The following is a 26,153-nucleotide window of genomic DNA, read 5'->3' as shown; positions in this document are numbered from 1 at the left end:
TTTACTTCAGTATACTGTCTATATGTCCATGTACCGTGTCAGTGAAACAGCTGGACAGATATTGTTTCTGGTAGTCTAACATGTTAAAGGGGAGATAATCAAATTAATTTACTTCTATATTCTGTCCTTTAATTTTAACCATGTACCTTGTCAGTGTAACAGCTGGACAGATATTATTTCTGGTGGTCTAACATGTTAAAGGGGAGATAATCAAATCAACTTACTTCAGTATACTGTCTATATGTCCATGTACCGTGTCAGTGAAACAGCTGGACAGATATTGTTTCTGATGGGCTAACATGTTAAAGGGGAGATAATCAAATTAATTTACTTCTATATACTGTCCTTTTAACCATGTACCTTGTCAGTGTAATAGCTGGACAGATATTATTTCTGGTGGTCTAACATGTTAAAGGGGACATAATCAAATTAATTTACTTCTATATACTGTCCTTTTGACCATGTACCTTGTCAGTGTAACAGCTGGACAGATATTGTTTCTGGTGGTCTAACATGTTAAAGGGGAGATAATCAAATTAATTTACTTCTATATACTGTCCTTTTAACCATGTACCTTGTCAGTGTAATAGCTGGACAGATATTATTTCTGGTGGTCTAACATGTTAAAGGGGAGATAATAAAATCAACTTACTTCAATATAACTGTTAATATGTATGTGTGCCTTGTCTGTGTAACAGTTGGAAAGATATTGTTTCTGGTGGTCTAACATGTTAAAGGGGAGATAATCAAATCAACTTACTTCAGTATACTGTCTATATGTCCATGTACCGTGTCAGTGAAACAGCTGGACAGATATTGTTTCTGGTAGTCTAACATGTTAAAGGGAAGATAATCAAATTAATTTACTTCTATATACTGTCCTTTTAACCATGTACCTTGTCAGTGTAACAGCTGGACAGATATTATTTCTGGTGGTCTAACATGTTAAAGGGGAGATAATCAAATTAATTTACTTCTATATACTGTCCTTTTAACTATGTACCTTGTCAGTGTAATAGCTGGACAGAGATTATTTCTGGTGGTCTACCATGTTAAAGGGGAGATAATCAAATTAGTTTACTTCTATATACTGTCCTTTTAACCATGTACCTTGTCAGTGTAACAGCTGGACAGATATTATTTCTGGTGGTCTAACATGTTAAAGGGGAGATAATCAAATTGATTTACTTCTATATACTGTCCTTTTAACCATGTACCTTGTCAGTGTAATAGCTGGACAGATATTATTTCTGGTGGTCTAACATGTTAAAGGGGAGATAATCAAATTAACTTTTTTCAGAATACTGTCCATATGTATATGTGCCTTGTCAGTGTAACGGCTGCACAGATATTGTGTCTGGTGGTCTAACATGATAAAGGGGAGATAATCAAATCTACTTACTTCAATATACTGTCTATATGTCCATGTACCTTGTCAGTAAAACAGCTGGACATATATTGCGTCTGGTGGTCTAACATGATAAAGGGGAGATAATCAAATCTACTTACTCCAATATACTGTCTATATGTCCATGTACCTTGTCAGTAAAACAGCTGGACATATATTGCGTCTGGTGGTCTAACATGTTAAAGGGGAGATAATCAAATCAACTTACTTCAATATACTGTCTGTATGTCCATGTGCCTTTTCAGTGCAGCTGGACAGATATTGTTTCTAGTGGTCTAAACATGTTAAAGGGGAGATAATCAAATCAACTTACTTCAGTATACTGATATATGTCCATGTATCGTGTCAGTGAAACAGCTGGACAGATATTGTTTCTGGTAGTCTAACATGTTAAAGGGGAGATAATCAAATTAATTTACTTCAGTATACTGTCTATATGTCCATGTACCGTGTCAGTGAAACAGCTGGACAGATATTGTTTCTGGTAGTCTAACATGTTAAAGGGGAGATAATCAAATTAATTTACTTCTATATTCTGTCCTTTAATTTTAACCATGTACCTTGTCAGTGTAACAGCTGGACAGATATTATTTCTGGTGGTCTAACATGTTAAAGGGGAGATAATCAAATCAACTTACTTCAGTATACTGTCTATATGTCCATGTACCGTGTCAGTGAAACAGCTGGACAGATATTGTTTCTGATGGGCTAACATGTTAAAGGGGAGATAATCAAATTAATTTACTTCTATATACTGTCCTTTTAACCATGTACCTTGTCAGTGTAATAGCTGGACAGATATTATTTCTGGTGGTCTAACATGTTAAAGGGGACATAATCAAATTAATTTACTTCTATATACTGTCCTTTTGACCATGTACCTTGTCAGTGTAACAGCTGGACAGATATTGTTTCTGGTGGTCTAACATGTTAAAGGGGAGATAATCAAATTAATTTACTTCTATATACTGTCCTTTTAACCATGTACCTTGTCAGTGTAATAGCTGGACAGATATTATTTCTGGTGGTCTAACATGTTAAAGGGGAGATAATAAAATCAACTTACTTCAATATAACTGTTAATATGTATGTGTGCCTTGTCTGTGTAACAGTTGGAAAGATATTGTTTCTGGTGGTCTAACATGTTAAAGGGGAGATAATCAAATCAACTTACTTCAGTATACTGTCTATATGTCCATGTACCGTGTCAGTGAAACAGCTGGACAGATATTGTTTCTGGTAGTCTAACATGTTAAAGGGAAGATAATCCAATTAATTTACTTCTATATACTGTCCTTTTAACCATGTACCTTGTCAGTGTAACAGCTGGACAGATATTATTTCTGGTGGTCTAACATGTTAAAGGGGAGATAATCAAATTAATTTACTTCTATATACTGTCCTTTTAACTATGTACCTTGTCAGTGTAATAGCTGGACAGAGATTATTTCTGGTGGTCTACCATGTTAAAGGGGAGATAATCAAATTAGTTTACTTCTATATACTGTCCTTTTAACCATGTACCTTGTCAGTGTAACAGCTGGACAGATATTATTTCTGGTGGTCTAACATGTTAAAGGGGAGATAATCAAATTTATTTACTTCTATATACTGTCCTTTTAACCATGTACCTTGTCAGTGTAATAGCTGGACAGATATTATTTCTGGTGGTCTAACATGTTAAAGGGGAGATAATCAAATTAATTTACTTCTATATACTGTTCTTTTGACCGTGTACCTTGTCAGTGTAACAACTGGACAGATATTATTTCTGGTGGTCTAATATGTTAAAGGGGAGATAATCAAATTAACTTTTTTCAGAATACTGTCCATATGTATATGTGCCTTGTCAGTGTAACGGCTGCACAGATATTGTGTCTGGTGGTCTAAACATGTTAAAGGGGAGATAATCAAATTTACTTACTTCAGTATACTGTCTATATGTCCATGTACCTTGTCAGTAAAACAGCTGGACAGATATTGCGTCTGGTGGTCTAACATGTTAAAGGGGAGATAATCAAATCTACTTACTTCAATATGCTGTCTATATGTCCATGTACCTTGTCAGTAAAACAGCTGGACAGATATTGCGTCTGGTGGTCTAACATGTTAAAGGGGAGATAATCAAATCTACTTACTTCAATATACTGTCTATATGTCCATGTACCTTGTCAGTAAAACAGCTGGACAGATATTGTGTCTGGTGGTCTAACATGTTAAAGGGGAGATAATCAAATCTACTTACTTCAATATACTGTCTATATGTCCATGTACCTTGTCAGTGAAACAGCTGGACAGATATTGTGTCTGGTGGTCTAACATGTTAAAGGGGAGATAATCAAATTAACTTTTTTCAGAATACTGTCCATATGTATATGTGCCTTGTCAGTGTAACGGCTGCACAGATATTGTGTCTGGTGGTTAAAGGGGAGATAATTAAATTAACTTACTTCAATATACCGTCTATATGTCCATGTACTTTGTCAGTGTAATAGCTGGACAGAGATTATTTCTAGTGGTCTAAGGTAGCAATGCACAGTTAGAAGTTTAGTTTCGCATTATGGCCCCTGTGAATTTTTTAAATATGAAAGTTTTTGTACAATAAAATTGAATTTTTGATAATTGAAGAATAATATAGCCTTCTTAGTGGGTTTATATGAACATTAAGATTGTTTTTAACATGTTTTATAGGCCATTTATATGATTGACAGTACGTATTTTCCTATCCGTACCGTTCATAGGTCCATACATTATTGTAGTGTTTATCAACAAAGATTTTGCGCTCGATCTTTTCAATTCAATTTTATGGAAAAACGAGCAGATAAGCATATGATTTTTTTGGGACCACTTGATAGATATAAACCTATGGATTCAGGAAAGGTATTACTGTAATTGATTGAAATTTTCCTTTAGACCAAATTTTGGAGACTTTTGTGACATGTTCACCCCCCTTTTTTGCTATATTTTAAGAAATGCAGATTGTTGCCATGGTTACACCCAAGAGGGATTATATTTCACACTTATGACCATTGGAAATCAAATCTATGGAAGATTCTCTTCCTATAAGTATATACATGCATAACACACATATAAAGCCTTCTTTGTTAGACAGGAGGGGAAAGAGGGTGTTTAAAAATTATGAGTGTCAATTTTAAGTTTTTTTCCTAACTGTGTATTGCTACCTTATGGCATTTGACAAAGCAAAGAATTGCTTTTTTTAGACAAATCATACCACAAATCTATTGATAACTAGGTTATAGATACAATTCTGAGGGAGAAACAACCTTTAGAATGACAATATATGTTAGTTTTGTTGTTTATTGTCCTTAGCAACCAATATAGACATTTTGACACAAAGACTTGGTTCCGTCATAAATTGAAACTTTATTGGCTACCCCTTGGAAAAGAAGATTGCGCGTTATGTAGAAATCTTAGAAGGGAACGCTTTATATTTTTTCATGCGACTAAATCAAATTTATTATTTTAGCAAGTATAAAGTCACAATTTAGCATGAATTAAGCCTAAATTTGTTCCCGCTATTATAAATGAATTCAGTATTTACTAAATTTTAACCAAGGCTTTGGTATGGTAATACACAACAAAATTGACATTCTAGAGCTTTAAAATAGCTTTAACTTGTAAAATTTGTCTACTGTTAAGGTTAATTTAAGTTTTTAAACAAGAAAAGACAGGCTTAGAAGGTATAGTTTTAGAAATTTGACTAAAAATGGAGAAAATGCACTTTGACATGGCATGTTTCATAAAATCACTTTTTTGACGCATTTCAGTGTCAACTGCTAACCTTCATAAAATATTTATTTCTGAACCGATTTTCAAAACTAGCAGGCCAATTTGCTCGTTTTAGCTAGTAGAAAACCGAAATCCATTTAAAGTGGAATTGGGAAAAAAAATGTTAATCCTTAAGGTAGCAATACACAGTTAGAAGTTTAGTTTCGCATTATGGCCCCTGTGAATTTTTTAAATATGAAAGTTTTTGTACAATTTTAAGTTTTTTTCCTAACTGTGTATTGCTACCTAACATGTAAAAGGGGAGATAATCAAATCAACTTACTTCAATATACTGTCTATATGTCCATGTACCTTGTCGTTGTAACAACTGGATAGGTATTGTTTATGGTAAACTAAAGTTTACATGTTAAAGTGGAGATAATAAAATCAACTGTCTTTAGTAAACTTATGTCTGTATGCCTTGTCAACCCTTTACTTCTTCGCAGATGATGGATACATTAACCTTTACACAGTGGAGAAAAATTATGACCTAAATCAATGGTTAAAATATTAGAATTATAAACTAATATATATATATTTAGAAATGTGTTTTTTTCTTTTTTTGCAGGATATAATGGAAGATTGGGATAAGGTAAGATTTTCTTCTTAAATTTCGATAGTCATGTGACCTATTTTTGTCTTTAAACTGTACAGAAAGCTACATGTGTGTAGTTCATTGTATTCATAGAGGGATTGCTTGATTGTTGGTTGCTTAACGTCCAGTGGCAAATATTTCATGCATATTCAGGACGAGAACAAGTTCACAATAAATACAATAGGTAGGTCTTGTCATAATAGAGGCCGTAAGGGATGATGGTCAGGGAGATTCATAGAGGAAAAATAAAAGAAAATCAAAATGACAAGAGTTATAAGAATTGTAATGGACAAAATTTCAAGGAGTAAACCTGATACATTATACAGCGTCAAAAGTTTTTGTGTTTTCTCCAAAAACTCTGAAATTACAAACAACAATTACACTGCCTTGGTCAGTTGTTGTCACTGCATTTGAAAAGTAAACTGTAAAAGTGGACATCATAAGTAGAATAACTCAGACTATAAAAAGTAGTTTGTTAATTTGTTAAATAAAAAAATGTAACATTGTAACACACATGTCACTATAATTACCAATATACTTACTTACTTACTTAATTTGAATTATTTCATGTATCATACCTAATTATTATGTGCAGGAGAGAAATGCTTAAGTTTTGTTTTACTTACATAAACTTTGTGGAGCTGCTCAGAAGGGAAATCTTAAAGATGTGGAATTATCTTTACAGAATGGAGCTAATTTGGAAAATACAAGTCTTGGTGTAAGTGAAGTTAAAATATTTGAAACATAAAGGTATTAACTTATAACAGTACACACAAGGTCAATCATATATAAATCACCCTTGTTTGTTCTGAGTGATTCGTTGTCAATCATATAAATCACCCTTGTTTGTTCTGAGTGATTCATTGTCAATCATATATAAATCACCCTTGTTTGTTCTGAGTGATTCGTTGTCAATCATATATCAATGAATCACCCTTGTTTGTTCTGAATGATTCATTGTCAATCATATATAAATCACCCTTGTTTGTTCTGAGTGATTCGTTGTCAATCATATATAAATCACCCTTGTTTGTTCTGAGTTATTCATTGTCATTCATATATAAATCACCCTTGTTTGTTCTGATTGATTCGTTGTCAATCATATATAAATCCCCCTTGTTTGTTCTGAGTGATTCGTTGTCAATCATATATAAATCACCCTTGTTTGTTCTGAGTGATTTGTTCTGAGTGATTCATTGTCAATCATATATAAATCTTCCTTGTTTGTTCTGAGTGATTCGTTGTCAATCATATATAAATCACCCTTGTTTGTTCTGAGTGATTCATTGTCAATCATATAAATCACCTTTGTTTGTTCTGAGTTATTCATTGTCATTCATATATAAATCACCCTTGTTTGTTCTGAGTGATTCGTTGTCAATCATAGATAAATCACCCTTGTTTGTTCTGAGTGATTCATTGTCAATCATAGATAAATCACCCTTAATTGTTCTGAGTGATTCATTGTCAATAATATATAAATCACCCTTGTTTGTTCTGAGTGATTCCTTGTCAATCATATATAAATCACCCTTGTTTGTTCTGAGTGATTCGTTGTCAATCATATATAAATCACCCTTGTTTGTTCTGAGTGATTCGTTGTCAATCATACATAAATCACCCTTGTTTGTTCTGAGTGATTCATTGTCAATCATAGATAAATCACCCTTGTTTGTTCTGAGTGATTCCTTGTCAATCATATATAAATCACCCTTGTTTGTTCTGAGTGATTCGTTGTCAATCATATATAAATCACCCTTGTTTGTTCTGAGTGATTCGTTGTCAATCATACATAAATCCCCCTTGTTTGTTCTGAGTGATTTGTTGTCAATCATATATAAATCCCCCTTGTTTATTCTGAGTGATTTATTGTCAATAATATATAAATCACCCTTGTTTGTTGTGAGTGATTCGTTGTCAATCATATATAAATCACCCTTGTTTTTTTCTGAATGATTTGTTGTTAAGGGAATACGATACAGTAGCAGGGGCAGATAATAACGTTTTCAAAACTGTCCGTGTTGTTTTCGCGACGTTGGTAACCAGAACGTTGTAATTTCGCGATGTTTCTAAGAAGAACGTTAACATTTCGCGACGTCGCTTTAGAATAAGTCATATTTCGCGGAATATTCTCTGACGTCATTAATTTCGGTTGCGCGAATTTCAAAAAAGTACCTGCTAAAAAAGTGGCCATGCCGTTTCTAAAAAAACAAGAAACCCACCGAAGAGCAGTTAGATTAAAGGAAATACTTGAGATGTACAAAAATAAATCAAATACAATTTTGCATGACGAAATTGATGAAATGGTGTTAGACACGGAAGAGAGTACTGACATGGAAAGACGGAAGAAGAATTGTGGAGCTTTTTAGTCTGGCACTGAATAACTGCCAAAACTGCACGGCCCAATAACACAATTCGGAACATAACGACCTGCAATAGCTAATTATGAGTATTGGTAGCTACTTAACGTCCAGCGGCAAATATTTAATTACACATTTATGACATCCAAATGTCATTTTAATGAAACTTTTAGAAATGAGAAAACGTATGAACCCGTGATTAATGAGTAAAAATTTAACAAAATCTATTGTTATAGGGTGGCCGAATCGGGTCTGGTGTTGAAATCCATACACAAAAGTCATTACTACGGAGTGTTGTACAGCTGTGCAATATTTTTCATGACGAGAACAGTTATTTTCATTTATTGATAATGAATTCGAAGTAAATAATACTATCTTGAACTGAAAAATATCAGAATCAAAATAGTTAAGTTTGTGTCTTTTTTTCTTTTCTTGTTTAGAATTTGGCAGCCTCCAAGTTTTACGGAACATTGTCATTGTACATTGTAAGGCCAAATTTAACAGACTATCAATGAAATAACAAAACCGACTGCATGTGCGAGACCCTCATTGGTGGACAAGGTCGTATAACATCCCTATTCGTAAATAAAATAATAAAAAAGAGATTGTCTCATCCTGCTCTGGACTTGAAATTGGTACATAAAAAAAATTGCCGATTTTAATTGATATTTTAAAAACATATTATATTGTATGTGTATGTAGAAAAACTGTCAATAAAAGTCCGTTAAAAAGATTTCAAAAAAAAATATTGGTGCCGTTTTTGGTTTGAATTTAAGCAAAATATTACCAATAGATGCAGAATTGTCACACGTTAGTTTGTTTAATTGGATGTATTATTTTTGTATATGAAACTGTATGTAATAGACCAAAACAAAAAAACGCACGTTCACATGCTGTTAAAAGGGTTTGTAATTAAATGGTGTCTTTTGGTATTGGTCATCATATTTGTATTTTGTTCATTGTTTTGTACTTAAATCAGGCCGTAAGTTTCCCGTTTGAGTTGATTTGCATTTGCCATGTATAGGGGCCTTTTATAGCTTACTATGCGATATGGGTTTTACTCATTGTTGAAGGCCGTCCGATGTCCTATAGTCGTTAAGCAATTTGGTCTCTGATTGAGATTTGCCTCATTTGTAATAATACCACGTCTTCTTATTTGCATGTATAAGCACGTCCCTATTATACTTCAATGTATTGAGAGATAAAAATTGAAGTATCGGCAAATTTACACTAATTGCAGACAGACAGATCAGAAAGTGTACACACGTTAAAACTCGTCGTATAATTAGACGATCGGACAGACGAACAAATTGTTTTCAATATAGCTCTACTTCTAGACAAACAAGTACGCCAATATTCATACGTATACGCCGTAAAAAAAAGGTTATGTAACTTATCTATTGATAAAGACATCTTTCAATATTATTCTCTTATACCGGCTGCTGCACTTCCTATGAAATATTATATTACAACTTCATTTTCGGTCGATTGAGGCAATAATGGCATGAGTTAAATTGCACAAAACAGCTCTTATTATAAAACAAGAAGTACTGCTTATAATTTAAATTTGAAAGATGATTATCTTTTGAATGTAAAAATAAAATAAAAATCAAAGTACGTCGAGACCTAAAGTTGACGATACGGTATCGGTTTTGTCATTGTTGAAGGTTATACTGTTGTCAATTTAAGGTATCGCCTCACTTAATTTATAGTTGGTTCACATTTTGTGATGTCAATAAAGTTGTCTATCCTCTTACAGTTCATGAAGCAATTTAGAACTAATCTCGGACGGAGATGCACCTTTATTTCAATCAGATTTTCTTTTTTGTCGTACATCTGTCAAAGCAATCTGCTAGAATTCTTTTTTATAGTCTTTTTTTTATGAAAAGGTTCCTGTCCAAATTTCGTTTCGTAAATGTTAAGCACAAATGTTTTTTTTTCATTTTATGATTTACCATCTTATAAATTTTTATGATAAGTATCAACGCTTTGAAAAACACCTGCAAACTCGTGTACGGCGGGAATGCTTACACGACGTTGTTGCGATTAAAACTAAATTTAACGTAATTTAGCGCCATACTGACAGACGTCGTAAAAAATTAAGGTTTATGGCTTTTATTGAAAAAACAAGCACATGGACCCCAATTTTTTTCTTTTGCAATCAATCAAGTACTGTTTCAAGAACACTCCGCCAAAATTTCAGGAAAAAATCAACGATCAACTTTTTTTCTGCACTGCCGAAAAGACGCAAAAATATGTTCAATTTCTTTATTTCGGATATAGCAACCTAAATCCGGAACATGATGATTTGATTTAACCTTAAACTTGTTTCAGCATGTTGATGCCATGGATCAAGGGAATATTTTACAAAAAACCCGGTTAAGTTATGACTTTTCATTCAAAAGTATTGTTACTTTCTTTAAAAGTCATAATTTATGAAATGTCAGGGATTTTCTTCCAAATATGCAAATTTCGAACCAAATTATCTCAAAAAGTAAGTCATGAAGGTACTGTTTTCTTTGCATTTTTGAAAAGTACACATTGAAATTGACCTTCTATCAAAATTTTAAGAAAAAATCAACGAGGGATCTCTACTGTATCGTATGCCCTTAAACATATATAAATCACCCTTTTTTTTCTGAGTGATTAGTTGTTAAACACAATGAATATTGGTTATTACATGTATTTCTGTATTTTACATAAGAAGTAAGAAACATAGTTACACAACAACAATACACTTAATTCCTTTTTTTACACAAACTATAAGAAATTTATTAACAAAACATGGATGTATACCACACCTCTCAACCAGAGAAAATATTGGATAAAATACCAGGGAGGCAATCAAATTACATAAGTAGAAGTAAAATAGCATGGCAGAAAATTTTTATTAAAAAGACAAAACAACAGTTCCTAAAACACTTCACAGGGCACCAAGAACAGACATGAACTATGTCATTACACTTTTATGTTATTGGGTTACTGTCTCAAAGCTTTAAAATAAGATACATTTAAATCTCATTAACATGATTAAGTTGAAGTTGAAGGGACGGACTGGACAAAAGTATTTGACTTATCTGAAATTCTAATGTGTCGTCATCAATTTAGAATGCATGAAATACAGTATGAGATTTGTGTAAACAAACTAAATATTTTGAATAGTGTGCCTTTTTTTACATGACAATTTGTTATTATGTATTGAAGCTCCATCTTCTTTTTTTTATCCTTCGTGATAATTGAACACACAAGTACAGATACAAAACATTCACAAACAAAATCAATACACAAATATTTACAAATATTTGACAAAGGGTAGTCACTATAAATTATGGAATCACTCTCATAACAAAAAAAAATCCCAAAAGATCACTGGTAATGGTTGTCTGCTTTGCATTCAATAATTGTAAATTTGTCATAATTCTGCAAACCCTTTAATTATTGCAATTAAAGAACACCTAAATGTCAAATAAACTTCATGTAATTTGTTTCCCTCCAATTGCAAGTTATTTCAAGCATAACTGTCAAGTTTTGTCTCAGTCAGAACTATAGTTTCAGAGAAAATCACTATAATGTAAGGCCATATCCTACGGCAATTTCAGTCTAATTTCTTCGAAAAATCCTAATTTCAGTGTATCATTATAAAATGCAGTGTTGACTAATATCTGATCATAAACTCATGATCTATGCATTCAAACAATTAAATAGAATACAAAAGACAAATTTAAGATGATAAACAATTTTATTGCACCTTTAGGAGTTCATTTGAAGGTCTGTTTTGGTCCATTTTTCCTCCTTCCTTCCTTTTTCATCAAAACTTGATATCTTTTGTCTAAAAAATAAAACAAATGTGATTATTTTCCCACAAAAATGAAATAGATGTAATGTTAAATCAATAATTAAAGTGTTTTAGCTGAAAGAACTGACTCTATAAATGTTAACAGTCTACACGGAAGTTTCTATAAGCCCTTATGTGTAACTTGAGTTTTTGGTCTGTTCCCCTAGTGTGACAAATAACGGTTCCCTTTCAGTCAATCATTTATTGCTACTGGTATCAAAGTCTTTTTATTTACTCATAACAGTATATTTCTAATGGATTTACACAAAAAGTCCACGTTCTTGTATTTTACATTAGAAAATGGGGAGAAAGAGTAATAAAAAAAATACCTCAAAATGTTTTTAAAAAGGGTTATGTCCCTTGGAATGCTGGTACAAAAAATAATTGGTAAGAATTATAAAGTTTAAGTATGTGAGACTGGATTCTGATGTGTATAAATCCAGGACAAATAAGTGTTAAGATCAGTTATTGTCTGTGCAAAATGTAGACGGCACAATGGCAAATTGTAAACTTTTGCGGCCAAAAAAAAAACAAAAAACATGATGATAGTTGATACATACTTTAATGCTGAAGTGTCATCAGCAGACCAATTCACATATAAGATTTTTCAACAGAATGCTCTTCAGAACATGGTTAACACTGAAATAAAAAATTCACATGTTGTATAAACAAAACTGTAAGGGTAATTTAAAATTTAAGACAGTAATCTAAATACAGCTTCGTCTGTCCACCCATTTGACTTAGAAAACACCCGTAAACCCCCATTTCAATGCAATTTTACCTCAAACGTGCTTTCTGTGTCTAAATCCATTCCGAATAGTCCATGTTTACAATGTATGAACTGGTTTATAAATAACTTTTAAAAATGAAAGTACAATAGGGTCACGAGTGCACATTTAGTTTCCCTAAATAGGTGTAATACCACCATTGATTTTTCCCTATTAGTCTGTTAAATTGGCACTTTTAAAAAAAATTGTACAGTATTTACCTTTATTTCAACCAAAGAAATACTTTGCATGTGTAAAGTTAAATCCTTTCCAGTGATACAGTGAAAATGTCACATTACATTTCATTGCATATAAGAAAGTAACCACCGCCGGAAGTAAACAACCCAATTTTAACACTGTTATTTACTGGTTACCTGCTTTGGTAAGTATGTAACCTTAACGTTCCAAAATATTTTATAAGACCATCAAATAAAAAAAGAATGATTATTTCAGACATCCAACATACATATTTACGACTCAAAAAAATTTAAGTACATTGAAATGCAGGGTTAATTTTCTACTGTCAAATTCAAGGGAATATTTTTTTAGTCCTACTTTCGTATGCAACCGGATGTGACGTACCATGCTTTGGTAGTATTACACCTTAAGGTGGTACATAACACTACAGGGAGACAACTCTGTATAAATCAGCTGAACGTTTTAATCAGGTTCTATTGTTAATGAAATATTAAGTTTCTCAATGATCAAAATTAGTGTTTGTCAAACTGCTATATATCCAATGATTTTTTTCTGATAAAGTCTGTAACAGACTCTATTTTAAAAGAGTAAAATCCATTTTATTCCTTTTTATAATCTTTTTCAATGTTCACCATAAATTGAATGAAGATGTCATAAAGAAACACACATTTTTTACAACATTTCATGTTTTTATTGTTATAATTCATAAAATGTACATTTATTGTTCGGGAAATTTCCCAAAATATATGAAAGTTTCAAAATATTTGTAGTAAAGATGAATGTGAAAACTAATTATTCGGGATATGTCCCGAAATCATTCTCAATGTTATTATTATGTTGGCAGAGCATTTTAACAAACAGATCTGAAATACATTTCGGGAAATATCCCGACAAAAATAAAATCATTCAGTACAACATGTATAACACAGATGTCTTCCAATATTTCGGGATTTATCCCGAAAAGTCAAAAGTATATGCTAAATCTCATGACTGATAATTTCTTTTCAAATTTCGGGAAAATCCCGAAAATATAAATCTAACATCTGACACACACTTGTTACATAGATTTTTTTTACATATTTCGGGAAAAATCCCGAAATAAAATCTACAAGCAAAAATTATGCATTTTGATTTTTTAAACACATTGGGAAAAATCCAGGAAAAAAACAAAATCATTCAGATTTTACAAAAGTTTTTACATATATTTGTTTCCAACATTTGTTAAAATTTTGATTCATAAAAAAAATGTTTTTAACTGAAAAAAATATGTATTTTGTTTATAACCATACTTTTTATTCTTTAAAAAAAAAAAGTATTTTCTTAGAAATATTAACGAACTGCTCTCTACTGCATCCCTTTTGTCATGCTTCAGTAATTTCCTAAATATAATATCAACCAAATTGTCCCTCCAAAAGGGGGGCCTAGGCCTCCTCTAAATCCTATTAATAAGTGGTCGATTTTAAACTGGCTTAAGCATAAAATAACATGTCAACTGCAAAAGATTGTAAGTTATAAAACCATGATTTAGGGTTCAGGATTATTAAAATCCCTAAGCACCTGTTTGTCCAAAAGCTTATTCAACTGCATAAGCCAGTATAAAAATCGACCCTGACCTACTTTTAGTGGTTCTCCTTAACCTGGACTTATCACAAATATTTCAGTGTAAACTAAGGGCATTGTCAAAGTCAATATGCCATTACTGAGAGGCTGGTAAGGAGGTTGGTGCTCTATGGGATTAAGATATGTGTCCATCATGTCCATAACACATTATACTCTGCTTCCATAATCAGATTTTCATGTTCTGTAACTTATTTGAAATAGTTTAAAAAAACACTGACTTCATAATGAACACTTGAAAGTACAAAGTTTCAAGTTTATTTGACCATTACATCATAGTAAACTATTGTACACAAAACCTTAACCTACTCTACTGTTGTACATCTTGAAAACAAAATAATTCATAAAAACTAGTTCAACTCATTACTTCAAATGCCAATGAAGTTTTAAAATAGGAATGAAAATAATACTCCAGCTCAAAAATATTCAATAATGTTGCCTCATTTAATTTTCCTAATTTGCACATTTTTTTTGTCACAGAAAACATGGAAGAAACTATCTCTAATTATGTTTTTCTTAATTTTTTCGATATTCTCCACAGCAGAATATAAAAATTAAAATACTGTTCTAAAGTAAAATACATGTACTTTTAATATTAAAAATACATACAATAAAATATAACTACAAATCATAGTAAACATGTGAATAAATCTTCATAGCATGTGCAATGTTTGTTATATTCAGATGGAATTATTACATATTAATATAAATTGATCTGTTTCTTTACTGATGCCTTGCTTTCTCTTCCTTTCACTCCTGCCTATAAGAACAAAGTAAATTAACATTTAATAAAATATAACAAAAACATTCTTTTCTGCTGAACATGCTAAAAGTAAATATTAACTGTGAAATCAACAATTTTGATTATGTTGATAGGTTGAGACTATAGATATAGGAAGATGTGGTGTGAGTGCCAATGAAACAACTCTCCATCCAAATAATTTTAAAAACTAGAGGCTATAAAAAGCCTGTGTCGCTCACCTTAGTCTATGTGAATATTAAACAATGGACACAGATGGATTCATGACAAAACTGTGTGATGGTGATGTGTTTGTAGATCTTACTTTACTAAACATTCTTGCTGCTTACAATTATCTCTATCTATAATTAACTTGGCCCAGTAGTTTCAGAGGAGAAGATTTTTGTAAAAGATTACTAAGATTTACGAAAAAATTGGTAAAAACTTGACTATAAAGGGCAATAACTCCTAAAAGGGTCAACTGACAATTTCGGTCATGTTAACTTATTTGTAGATCTTACTTTGCCAACATTTATTGTTTTTTATAGTTTATCTCTATCTATAATAATATTCAAGATAATAACCAAAAACAGCAAAATTTCCTTAAAATTACCATTTCAGGTGCAACAACCGGTTGTCCGATTCATCTGAAAATTTCAGGGCAGATAGATTTTGACCTGATAAACAATTTTACTTCATGTCAGATTTGCTTTAAATGTTTTGGTTTTTGAGTTATAAGCCAAAAACTGCATTTTACCCCTGTGTTCTATTTTTAGACGTGGGGGCCATCTTGGTTGGTTGGCTTGGTCAAGCCACACATTTTTTAAACTAGATACCCCAATGATAGTTGTGGAAAAGTTTGGTTTTATTTGGTCCAGTTGTTTCAGAGGAGAGGATTTTTGTAAAAGATTACTAAGATTTACGAAAAATGGTTAAAAATTGACTATAAAGGGCAATAACTCCTAAAGGGGTCAACTGACCATTTTGGTCATGTTAACTTATTTGTGAATCTTACTTTGCTGAACATTATTGCTGTTTACAGTTTATCTCTATCTATAATGATATTCAAAATAATAACCAAAAACAGCAAAATTTCCTTAAAATTACCAATTCAGGGGCAGCAACCCAACAACAGGTTTCCGATTAATCTGAAAATTTCATGGCAGATAGATCTAGACCTGATGAACAATTTCACCCCATGTCAGATTTGCTCTAAATGCTTTGGTTTTTGAGTTATAAGCAAAAAACTGCATTTTATCCCAATGTTCTATTTTTAGCCGTGGCGGCCATCTTGGTTGGTTGACCGGGTCATCGGACACAATTTTTAAACTAGATACCTCAATGATGATTGTGCCCAAGTTTGGTTAAATTTGGCTCAGTAGTTTCAGAGGAGAAGATTTTTGTAAAAGTTAATGACGACGGACGACGACAGACGACGGACGCAAAGTGATAGGAAAAGCTCACTTGGCCCTTCGGACCAGGTGAGCTAAAAACAGCAAAATTTCCTCAAAATTACCAATTCAGGGGCAGCAACCTAACAACCGATTATCAGATTCATCTGAAAATTCCAGGGCAGATGGATCGTGACCTGATCAACAATTTTACTTCCTGTCAGATTTGCTCTTGATGCTTTGGTTTTTGAGTATAAGCCAAAAACTGCATTTTACCCCCATGTTCTATTTTTAGCCATGGCGGCCATCTTGGTTTGTTGGCCGAGTTACCGGACACATTTTTTAAACTAGATACCCCAATGATGATTTGGGCCAGGTGGGCTAAAAAGTAAACCATTATAGGTCAATATACGGCCTTCAACACGGAGCCTTGGCTCACACCGAACAACAAGCTATAACCATTTGACATTTATAATAAAACTTCTTTTTCCCCCTGACCATTTTGATTGCCTTGTGTGACGTTTCACACAATCAACATGATCATAATGTACATAATGTTTCTGAAATTTTTATAAATAAAGATAGTATAGCCAATAATTTTTCAAAATTATTTAGCGAAGAGTTGTGTTCTTTTCCCTTTCTTCAATTGAATGTTCCTGGCAACCTGTATTGTTTTATGTTACTTTTTTTTTTACAAACACTGATCGAGATTTAAAAGGGGAGCAATATTGAGTTTGCATGTGGCTTTTCCAAGTCAAGACCGTTCCTGTCACCTAAAGTTGGATCTTAAGGAGACTCAAGGGTATTAAAATTCAGCAAAAATTTAACCATTTTTTTCAATACAAATTTTATTTTTTACACTATCAGAGGTTAATATATGATATGGTACAAAAAAACAACCAAACAAATCAATTTGTTTTGGCCCCAGATGACTTTTGAAATGTTTTTATCATTAAAAAAAGCTCTAAATTATCTCCCTTTGATGAAAAAATGCCATTTTTTTTGCATTAAAATTGAAAGATCTTTTTAAACTCATGAGTGACGCTGTGATGGGGCTTAACAAAAACAAAAAGCATATATATATATATATATATAGAGCAGCAGGACTCTTATTAAGACTGAATATGACAGTACCTTATTCTGCATTCTTTCATCCTATCCCCTGATTGCTGACATGAATGGTTCTTTATTTCTTTTACTTCCAGGCAATTTTGGTATGAAAGCACGTACCATCTTTCAAGCTAAGTGTACCCATGGTTTGTCCTGGGCGTATTTTGATAAAAATGATAAATGTTGACTGCATCTTTTGGTGTCTCTCTTGTAAAACAATAATGCAAAGTCTCTGTGTGTTGTTTAAAATTACAAATCAAAGGAATTAACCAGTTACATAAATTGTATTATAATTTCACTTCTGAAATAATCCTGACCGGTGACTGTACAGTTTCAGCATATTTTCCTTTGTTCTTAATTTTTCTGATATTTAGCTGAAAGCAGGATCAATGATAATCTTCATGTGTGTGGCCAACAGGTACTTACGACCAGAGAACCTGAAAAAAAATTATCTGTTGAGTTCTTGACTAGTATCATTTATTTATCCATTAAAGAGATAGAGCTTTGTTAGAATATAGGTGGAAGCAGTATAATTACTTTAATACACTAAGATATGTAATAAATAAAACAAGAATGTGTCCATGGGACACAGATGTCCCTGCTTGTAAATATATCTCCAACTTATCCTTTTTCCTATTAAAAACGTAACATATTCAGGATAATATGAGAATGATGAAAGTGACTTGATCATTGTTTGGTGTTAACAAGCATTGTGTAAACATTCAACAACACTTAATGGTTGAGGCAAAGTAAAGTTAAAGTGCAGTTTGGGTTTTGAACAAGTTTTCAATTACTTTAAGTTCCAGTAAATCCCTGATATATTCATTAATGTTTTTTTTATTGCAGTACAGTAATAGTCTGATGGTTCAAGAGAGCACAAAACCACTACTAACAACAACATGTTTATCAAAATATTATTTTCATTTTGTTATAAAACCACAGAAGAAAAATAAATTTCCATATCTTGCTTTCCATATCTTGCGCTGTTAACTAGTTGTAATAAAAATTATTCATCAAATACACAGGATAAGAATCTGTGGGTAGTGCTCTGAGGTTAAATAATTGACTTATTTTCATAAGTTTATGACCACTGCCCAGCTATAACAATAATGGCTATAGAAAGTAGAGGCTCCAAGGGGCCTTTGATGATGCATGAAATAATGCATCTGTTATACTTTTGCATTAGTTTCAGAGATATAAGTAAACACTGCATTTTCCCCCAATTTTTTTATTTTGATGATGATTGTTGCCAAATTTGGGTAAATTTGTCTCAGTTGTTTCAGGAGACGACTTTTCTAAAAGATTTAAAAAAAATATGAAAAATTTTTCATTATTTATTCCTTTCATATAGATTTATAATTTCTCTGAATAAATAAATGATGAATGGGTCCATGGGACACAGACTATCATATGCCCCCCCTTGCATATAACTTTTTAAAGAAAAAAAAGAAAAAAACATACAATAGATTTTATACCAATATGGGAATTAAAATATTAAGGTACAATGTAATGTATATGCCTGTTCCAAGTCAGGAGCCTGTAAAGCATGCAGTGGTTGTCGTTTATTGATGTGTTACATATATTTGTTTTTTGTTCATTTTTTGTACATAAATTAGGCTGTTGGGTTTCTTGTTTTCTTGTTTACATTTGTCATTTTGGGGCCTTTTATGCAGTATGGGCTTTGCTAATTGTTGAAGGTGGTACAGTGACCTTTAGTTGTTAATTTCTGTGTCATTTGGTCTCTTGTAGAGAGTTGTCTCATTAACAATCATACCACATCTTCTTTATATAAGCACAAATCAAATAAAGTTAAGTACGACATTTAAAAGTGTTGACAATGGTTGATGTTAATTACATTTTATCAGATTTTCTTGAGGAGAATATCAAAAATATGATTTTATGAGGGCTTGGATCCCACTTAAACATGTTTAACACTGCTATCTTCTGTGCCTGTCCCAAGTCAGGAACCTGGACATTATCAGTGATTGCTGTTTGTTGCTGTGTTGCATATTTGTTTTTAGTTATTTTATTTGTATATCAATATTTAGTTCATTAGATTGGAATTATTTTACAATTGTAATTTCAGGGCCTTTAATATATATGACTGCATAATGCAGTATGATCATTGCTGAACGCTGTACTTTGACATATAGTTAACTGACCGACGGAGGGACAGGTGTAAAACAATATGCCTGTCAACTTTTTCTTGCAATTTCATACATTTCCCATATCATTGACTATTTTATCCTTACTTACATCTGTCTTTTAGGTCACATTGCATTTCAAGCTGATGTTCAATACTTGCACAGTTGTACACCTAGAAACAAAAAATATGCAAAATTAAGATAAGCTAGTCTTGTGTTACTGTCACACTAGTTTAGATAGAGAGTCGTGTGAGTTTCTAACAGAAAATTTACATCACATGAATGAGAAATTGAAAAAAGTAAATAAAATTATAAAGAAAATTATACATTTGTCACTTTCGCTGTTGAGGTTACATGAGTGCATTAGCTGCCTTGTTTTTAAATGTTCACAAATCAGTATCCAGGAGAATAGTAAATATATAGAGGCCCTGAAATTTTGTGCTCTTAAGAAAACCAGGTGCTTTTTTTAAGTAAGGAAAGAGTATTAAAAATATCCATGCATGTCCTCACATCTAAAGATGATTTAATTGATCATTAAAATGTGTATCAGAGTAAGAACTTCTCAATGTTCATTGGGGGGAGGGATATTTATTACCCTAATTTAATATTTCTATTGTCTTTGATTAAGTAACTGAGACAGTACTGAGGATAACATTTTCATATCTCTTCATTTACATATACACAAATTCTAATGATGTATCACATTGTGGGGGATTCAAAACCAAGATTAAAACCCATGAAATTGAAATTCTTCACACATAATTGACTTATAGTAGTAATTGGGAATGAAAACATGTAATACTGTTTTCCCAGTAGGCAGTTTAACCAAACTTAAGAGACTAGACATAATAAATCTATTATACTATATACACAGCATGCACAGTGCTCCAATCATAATGATGAACTGAGTCCATACTGTCCCTTTAACATGTTAAACAAATAATGCAAAGTTATTTTTTTTTATTTAGATTCTGTGATATCTTTGCTTGAAATAGATATAAGTTATATACTTACTCATCTGTAGAATTTTTTTATTAATGAAAAAAAAAGAATTAGCTTAACTGATTAATCAATATTTAGGTCACATTTAGGCTTTTTACCCTGATGATCGAAGCTTGTCTAGAAATTGCTTCAGATTTACTTTTAAGCAAATAGAACAGTTTTGAACATTCAAAAGATCCCAAGTACATGTAAATATTAATTTTTGATGACCAACAATGTATGAAAAAAATTTCAAAGAACTTAAAAATATAAAACACAAAAAATCACAATATAAATCGAACATAATGTTTCTGTTTAAGCGCTTTCACTGCATCTCTTACAGTTCATCAGACAGAATTGTTATCGTTACTAGTATCAGATGTGTTACTGAACATTCTTAGTGCTTACAAATATCTCTATCTAATGAACCTATGAGTCTAGGTGATGTCTTATTTGGAGGTCTATAAAATTAGCTCTACATTATTGCTGTTTACAGTTTATCTCTATTTATAATAATATTCAAGTTAATAACCAAAAGCTGCAAAATTTTTATAAAATTACAAATTATGGGGCAGCAACCCAACAACATTTTGCCTGTTTGTTACAGGAATTTCAGGGCAGATAGACCTAGACCTAACGAAACAAATTTAAACGCGTCCGATTTGCTTAAAATGCTTTGGTTTCTGAGATTTAGCAAAAAACTGCATTTTACCCTAGTTACAATTTTTTGGCCATCTTTGTTCGCAGGATGGCATCATTTAACACATTTTTAAAACTAGATATCCTAATGATAATTGTGGACAAGTTTGGTTAAATTTGTTTCAGTAGTTTCAGAGAAGAATTTTTTTGGTAAAAATTGACTATAAAAGGCAATGACTCATTAAGGGGTCAACTGACCATTTTGGTCATGTTGACCTTTTTGTAGATCCTACTTTGCTGAACATTATTGCTGTTTACAGTTTATCTCTTTCCATAATAATATTCAAGATAATAACCAAAAACGGCAAAATTTCCTTAAAATTTTCAATTCAGGGGCAGCACGACTACGGACGCCAAGTGATAAGAAAAGCTCACCTGACCTGAAAGGGATATAGTTTAAATTTCAGAGTTTTACTTCTAGCATTTAGCACGTTCCACATCTGGGATCCCCCCAATTTTGTATTTCTGCCACCTTTTGTGTACTGAATTTTGCTCATGTCAAGAAGCTTCTTCAGATTTGATGCTTGTGGCAGCTCCCAATAAGTCATGATTCATCGACTAGATCTTTCATTTTCTTTGCTTGATGCAGAATAGGTAAAAAAAACCTTAGCAGAATTAAAGATCAGTGACTTTTTTATTATCTCCCTTTAAAGGACACCTTTCACTGTGAAAAAGTCCTCTTATTGAATGTCAACCTTGTAGGACAGAATACTTTATCATGAAATAATGTCCAATTGAAGGACACTTTTTCACACCATCCGACAAATTAAAATAATTATTTTGTGTGAAAAAGTGTCAAGTTGGTTGATAGTAAACAAATTAGGTATTGTTACTTAAAAACCAAACAACCTATTCATTTCTACCAGTGATTTTTTCCTTAAAATTTTGTGTGAAGGTATTTCATGTTTGAGGAACAAAATGTGATGAAAAAAATTGGGGGTCACCGACTTATTTTTGTCACTATAGCAACCTTAGTTTCTAGTTTCCTGAATATTAACATAATATTTGCTTATCTAAACTCTCAGAAAAATCCTTTATATCAAACCTACAAGCATAGTTCTTGATTCACGTTAAACAGTAGATTTGTATCTATCAAAAACAGATTAAAAAATTTAAGACTTGTATTGTTTTGATCTGTCAAAATATGATTTATTTCATTCCCCCCAAAAATAAAAATGTTTCCAGTTTTAAAAAATGTCTGCCAGTGATTTATTCATAAAAAATTTCAAGAAGGAAAGTGCCATGTGTAATCTTCGAAATAAAGCAAAAAAAGTGTATGTCACCAACCTTTCAAAAAAGTTATGAGTAATTTTCATTTTTTTTTATCGTTTGTTTTGAAGAAAAGAGTTATCTTTCATTAGAACATTGCATCTAACGTCATAGTACAAACTTTTCTTGCTGCCTTACAGCTAATTTCCTAATGTATGTAGGATAAAACTTTAGTTGGCCTCCTTGATTTGTTTTGAAGCTTTGTAATTAAGATTGACATCTTCATATATAGGTATTTAAACCTGTATATAATATTTAAATTCAATTGGACCTTATCAAAAAATAATTATACAAAATATACAAACAAAGAAAGCAAGCTAACCAAAGTGTTGATATACATAAATTAGGTAATTAGCTTCAGCGAGATCAGGGGAAATGGTTCTCTTTTCTCCTTAAGACAATTTGAAATGAAACAAATGACAAAAAACAATGACCCTTTGTCATAATTTTATTTTTACTATTATTTTGTGAAATAAGCAGTATAAATTAATAAATTTTAACTTCATTGCAAGATCTGACATTATTTTACGAGAATCATTCATGTCAATAGTTCCATACATACGTTGCCAGTATGTCAAAACATCTAGGAATAATTGTTAATCTGAATACTCAATTTTTGAAAATTGTGACATAAATTTAGAAGGATCATATCATAAGTAACATGTGTATCTATACTATTAAACGAGAAGACCTCATTTTTGGTGTCGCTTCTCTTCTTTCCACAATAAATTAATCATCATGCCTCTGTGTCCTATGGGTACAGTGCATAATCGTATTTGTCATCCATTCATATGATTATTCAGATTGAGTTATTTTGGGTGAAAAACAAGAAAAAAGACGTCCGGATATGTTTCCGTCATTGGGCGAAATTTTAAGTCAGATTAGACTTCCGGTTTGCGTTTTTCTGTATACTTTGAACATACATTAATACTACGAATATAGTGTATTTTCTGTCTTATATCCGTCATTGGACGAAATTTAAGTCAGATTAGACCTCCGGTTTGCGTTTTTCTTTTTTACTTTAAAACAAATACATATACTACGAATAAAGTGTATTTTCTGTCTGATATCATTTTCAAGTTTACTATCCACGGCAGTCACAGGGTTTATTTAATAGAGAGGGTCTGAATAAAATATCAATGACCGCTGTGGATCAATTATTACACTAAGAATTGACTGTAAAAAAAATATATACTTTCGGGACGTCTGAAACGGGTGTTTTTAAGATCGAAATTTCAGGATTGACCATTTCGGGATCCGGGATTTCTTTTTTCGAATTTCGGGATGTCGAGATATTTAATTTGTATAATACATTCATAACCTCAGGATTTCATGTTTTCAAGCCCGGGATATTGGGATCAGGGCCCCTACGCAGTGGCGGATCCAGAAATTTTCATACGCAGAGGCCCGTTGACTGCCTAAGAGGGGCCCGTTCCGGTATTGCTTCAGTGTTTCCCTATATAAGCAACCAATTATTTTCCACAAAAAGGGGGGGGGGGGCGCCCCTAAATCCGCCTCTGCCCCGATCCCCCTTTTAATGAATGTTCATAATATACAGATAAGCGCTAAAATTATTCATGTGTCATTAAAATTAATAGAGAACAAACAAAAAAAAAAAGGATTTTTTGGTGGAAAAAGGAGGAGCCGGGCTAGAAAAACAATTATCCTGTCCCAAATTACCTATGACTTTTGATACCTTTTCTGAAATACTCAAGTCACTAAATGTTTTACAAAAAAAAGAAGATGTGGTATGAATGCCAATGAGACATTTATCCACAAGAGACCAACATGACACCGAAATTAACATTTAAAGGTCACCTAACGGCCTTCAACAATAAGCAAAAGCCGATACTGCATAGTCTGATATAAAAGGCCCCGAAATGACAATGTTAAACAATTCAATTGAGAAAACTAACAGCTTTATTTATGTACAAAAAATGAACGAAAAACAAATATCACTGAATCACTGAATTACAGGCTCCTGACTGGAATGTTCATAATACATGTACACTAAATGTATGTTCATAATACAGGTACACTAAATGTATGTTCATAATGAAATTAATAGAAAACAAAAAATGTGAATTTTGGAAATAAAGGAGGAGGGTTAAAAAAAACATTTTCCTGTCCCCAGGTACCTATGACTTTTGATACTTTTCCTGAAATTCTCAAGTTATTAAATCTTTTACAAAATTCTTCCTACAACACTTTACATCCTTTCAAATACGCTCTAAATGCCCGCGATTTCGCGGGTGTGTTCTAGTTAAGTTTTAAATTGATAGGACTTCAATTTCATAAAAAACTCAGCCTTGACCAAAAACTTCAACCTAAAGTGGGACAGACGGACGAACAGACACAGAGACCAGAAAACATAATGTTATGGTGCATAAAAATAACTTTCATCTATCTAACATTCTAATTAACATGTACACAATCGGTGCAAATAAGAAATGCTGATCCGCACAAATACAAGACAACATCTATACGCATGTGAAAGAAAAAAAAAATGAAATGCAGATCGGGGAAAATGCAAAAAGTCGAGATCAAAATTTATATTTGACTATTTTTATTAGAACCAAGGTTAAATATAGTGTAGTATCTATTGTGTCCAATTTTGTTAAATTTTACATAAGACTAGAACAAACCCGTGAAATCGCTGGTCCATGAACAAATTAAAGTATATAAAAATGTGTAAGCCTTATTTTAGCCTGGATATTTAATCATCTGATAAAGTCATGCTGATTATAAGATGCACAGTTTTCTATACTCTGTTTGAAACCGTCGACCTGGAACTTATCAATTATTGGTAATATTAACTATTTGAAAAACATTAAAGGGCCTGGAATGAAGTAATTTTACATCAACAGCATTGTCCAATATTAATTATAAATAAAGTCGAATTCTTGGTTTTGCTGTTCTGCGTCATGATGGCTAACAAATTGGAAACTGGACCTATACGCCTTATTTTGTCTAGATTTTTAGTATTTGTATTATCATCTTTTAAAGTCATACTGATTAAATTAAAGAACCTTAGTGAGCACGCTCACATACCCCACGTCCCCACATTGTCATTGGAGAAATTAAATAAGTGTAAGAAAAAATAATTGTATAAGAAAATATAATGACTAATAATTTCCTGTCAATATGCACATCTACATAGTTTGTCCTTATTATCTACAAAATTTCATGAAATTCTGCATGACCTGATTTGGAGGAATAGAAAAATAGGGATTGTATGCAAGTAAAGCTTA

At 32.1% G+C, this 26,153-nt stretch overlaps 1 protein-coding gene and 2 long non-coding RNA genes across 4 annotated transcripts in view; 1 reads left to right on the top strand and 2 right to left on the bottom strand.

The window, feature by feature from the left end:
• LOC139483478 (uncharacterized) overlaps positions 1 to 26,153 on the top strand; it is a 766,788-nt gene that overhangs the window by 457,001 nt on the left and 283,634 nt on the right. The window lies entirely within an intron of this gene.
• On the bottom strand, positions 11,897 to 13,086 carry LOC139482726 (uncharacterized). Of its 2 annotated transcripts, none has more exons than XR_011654936.1 (3): positions 12,976 to 13,086; positions 12,548 to 12,626; positions 11,897 to 11,981 (listed from the first exon to the last, which is right to left on the bottom strand). It is a non-coding gene; the product is annotated as an uncharacterized lncRNA (long non-coding RNA). The 2 variants fall into 2 exon arrangements; XR_011654935.1 differs by lacking the exon at positions 12,976 to 13,086 and adding an exon at positions 12,769 to 12,934.
• The window catches only part of LOC139482723 (uncharacterized), a 13,250-nt gene continuing 717 nt past the window's right edge, over positions 13,621 to 26,153 (bottom strand). The window contains exons 2-4 of the long non-coding RNA XR_011654929.1: positions 20,066 to 20,126; positions 17,834 to 18,246; positions 13,621 to 15,329 (exon numbers count right to left, since the gene is read on the bottom strand). This is a non-coding gene — a long non-coding RNA (uncharacterized lncRNA). The remainder of the gene's footprint in view (positions 15,330 to 17,833; positions 18,247 to 20,065; positions 20,127 to 26,153) is intronic.

This window comes from Mytilus edulis, chromosome 7 (assembly GCF_963676685.1).
Source record: "Mytilus edulis chromosome 7, xbMytEdul2.2, whole genome shotgun sequence".
Classification (NCBI taxonomy): domain Eukaryota; kingdom Metazoa; phylum Mollusca; class Bivalvia; order Mytilida; family Mytilidae; genus Mytilus; species Mytilus edulis.
The sequence above is the reverse complement of the archived record's forward strand: the minus strand, read 5'-3'. Positions and strand labels throughout refer to the sequence as shown.